Genomic DNA, 3,269 nt, shown 5'->3' on the forward strand with positions numbered 1-3,269 from the left:
TTACTTAATGCATCCTAGTTCTCGGGCCTACCATTGGTTAATACACCCTGGTTCTGGTTCCTTTCATTAGTTAATACATCCTGGTTCTCGGGCAACTCATTAGTTAATACATCCTGGTTCTCGGGCCTCTCATTAGTTAATACATCCTGGTTCTCGGGCCTACCATTAATTAATGAATCCTGGTTCCCGGGCCTTTCATTAGTTAATACAACCTGGTTCTTGGGCCTTTCATTAGTTAATACATCCTGGTTGTCGGGCCTTTCATTAGTTAATACATCCTGGTTCTTGGGCCTTTCATTAGTTAATACATCCTGGTTCTCGGGCCTACCATTAGTTAATACATCCTGGTTCTCGGGCCTTTCATTAGTTAATACATCCTGGTTCTTGGGCATCTCATTACTTAATACATCCTGGTTCTCGGGCCTACCATTAGTTAATACATCCTGGTTCCCGGGCCTTTCATTAGTTAATACATCCTGGTTCTCGGGCTTTTCATTAGTTAATACATCCTGGTTCTTGGGCATCTCATTAGTTAATACATCCTGGTTCTTGGGCCTTTCATTAGTTAATACATCCTGGTTCTCGGGCCTTTCATTAGTTAATACATCCTGGTTCTTGGGCCTTTCATTAGTTAATACATCCTGGTTCTCGGGCCTTTCATTAGTTAATACATCCTGGTTCTCGGGCCTCTCATTAGTTAATACATCCTGGTTCTTGGGCATCTCATTAGTTAATACATCCTGGTTCTCGGGCCTTTCATTAGTTAATACATCCTGGTTCTCAGGCCTACCATTAGTTAATACATCCTCGTTCTCGGGCCTTTCATTACTTACTACATCCTGGTTCTCGGGCTTTTCATTAGTTAATACATCCTGGTTCTCAGGCAACTCATTAGTTAATACATCCTGGTTCTCGGGCAACTCATTACTTAATGCATCCTAGTTCTCGGGCCTACCATTGGTTAATACACCCTGGTTCTGGTTCCTTTCATTAGTTAATACATCCTGGTTCTCGGGCAACTCATTAGTTAATACATCCTGGTTCTCGGGCCTTTCATTACTTAATACATCCTTGTTGGTCGGGCCTTTCATTAGTTAATACATCCTGGTTGTCGTGCCTTTCATTAGTTAATATAGAGCATGAGACGCCAGGGAACCAGGATGTAACCTGACTAACCTGATTGTGTTTGTTTTTTATTGTTGAAAACCGGACAGCCAAGTCTGTATCCGGACTGGTGTCATATATGCATATACAGGCAAACAAGGATAAGTTGGACCGGAGCAGAGAACGCGTTTACGAGAAGTAGGCGGTGCACGGCAATGAGCAAATCCATTTGGTTTCGGAAAGGTAGAGCAGATGTAGGCTAGTGCACGTGCAGTACATGACCATGAAATTGATTAGACAGGCCACGCTCTTCACCCATCGCACTACACTTGATCGCGGACAACTGGGGGCCCTTCCCTAACAATGGCAAGCGCCATTGGGCGGCACTCATATATATGCTAATACGCGTCAATTGTCAGGTCAGTGCCCAACTTATCCTTGTTTGCCAGTATGTGCATGTTTTTCTTTCATTAAAAATTGTCTTGGAATTCTGAATCAAGACACCAGTCTACATAGTGAATTGTAAATGCGGACATGTATTGCATGATATGTTTAATTGTAGCCTATCTAGTTGTATTTAGATGGTGATATTTAACGTGACGCCAACTGAGAATCTATGATTGTGTAACCTGTTGTCACTGATGAGAAACCTCTCATGAGTCATGAACATTTATCTTACTAAATTTATAGACATTTTGTTTAAAATATCAGGTACCCACAAACTACTGTGTTTTGTGTCTGCTATAAACCTTTTAGAATTGTTTGATTTGTTTCACATGTGTAAAATGACTATCATCATGATGTTCGGCTTCATTTGTCAATAATTTCCAGCAACAAACAAAGGTAATGAAAGTCTTCAAAGGGCATGGTCATCTAACGTCAACGATGCTTTGCCCTTAAACGGGCAAAGCATCGTTTAAACACATTAACATTGCGCAGATCAATGCTCATGCTGGTGATCACTCGATTGTCTGGATCTGACTCGAATATTTCCAGATCGCCTCCTTATAGCTGGAAAATTAACATTAGCATTGCGTTGCCATTTTTTATGCGTGTGGTGATATCTTTTTATGCTTCCATGTTAGTTTTAATACCATTCGTAGTTGATGTAATCATAGTCCTGTCCTTCTCATGTTTTCTTTGCTTTATGGCTTGTTGTATTAGATATAGGTGTGTTTTTTTCTTGGTTAAGGCTTGTTGGTCTTGTTATAGTGCTGATTTAATCTTATATTTTGATTCATTCAACTCTGTTCTCTCTAAAGTATATCAATGCATCTGTCAGTTATCACGTAGCTTTTGGAATGTGAATAAACTTTCAACACCCCATAAAGTGCTGATGTCTCGTGTTTATTATTTCAGACTAGCAACGTATACATTTATTGTAGTAATTCCCAAGCACAGCAAATCAAATCCAATGTAACTCTCGTATTTCAGTCAGCTGAAACTGTTTGAAACCTACGGCGTGTGTTGGCTATCGAATTGTTCAACAGAGTTTAGCAACAAAATCCATTCTAGAGTGACGAGGAATCTTTATGATTTTACTATATCACGTGTTCCTGAATCAATATTGAAAGGTAATGATGTAATCGTAACCTGCTTCAGTGGTCGTACACGTCACAGACAAAGATATATGAAACACAGACAATGAGGCAGTAGCCGAAATGAGTGAGTGAGTTAAGTTTAACGCCGCACTCAGCAATTTTCCAGCTATAAGGAGGCGATCTGTAAATATTCGAGTCAGATCCAGACAATCGAGTGATCACCAGCATGAGCATTGATCTGCGCAATTGGGAACCGATGACATGTGTCAGCGAAGTCAGTGAGCCTGACCCGATCCAGTTAGTCGCCTCTTACGACAAGCATGGGCTACTGAAGTCCAATATTCTAACCGGGACCTTCGCGGGTAATTACCTGAGGGAGGCAATTGTGTTTCGTTCTTTTAACAATATTCCTGTTGTACAATGATTGATTAATTGATGTTTCACGCCGCACTCAGCAATATTGCAGCTATATGGCGGCGGTCTATAAATAATCGAGCCTGGACCAGACAATCCAGTGACTGACTACCCGATCCCGTTAGTCGCGATTTACTGCCTCATGAAGATTTGGTTGGTTGATGCTAATTGAATCAATGGAATGTATTTGTGGAACAAGAGCGAACGGTA

The 3,269-nt window shown here is 40.9% G+C and overlaps 1 long non-coding RNA gene across 1 annotated transcript; it reads left to right on the forward strand.

The window, feature by feature from the left end:
* Positions 1–518: 518 nt before the first annotated feature.
* Positions 519–2,434, forward strand: LOC124257843. The gene is made up of 2 exons (XR_006893385.1): positions 519–578; positions 943–2,434. It is a non-coding gene; the product is annotated as an uncharacterized LOC124257843 (long non-coding RNA).
* The last annotated feature ends 835 nt before the right edge of the window (positions 2,435–3,269 follow it).

The sequence above is a fragment of the Haliotis rubra genome, unplaced genomic scaffold, assembly GCF_003918875.1.
Source record: "Haliotis rubra isolate DU_JTF1 unplaced genomic scaffold, ASM391887v1 Scf676, whole genome shotgun sequence".
NCBI classification, from domain to species: domain Eukaryota; kingdom Metazoa; phylum Mollusca; class Gastropoda; order Lepetellida; family Haliotidae; genus Haliotis; species Haliotis rubra.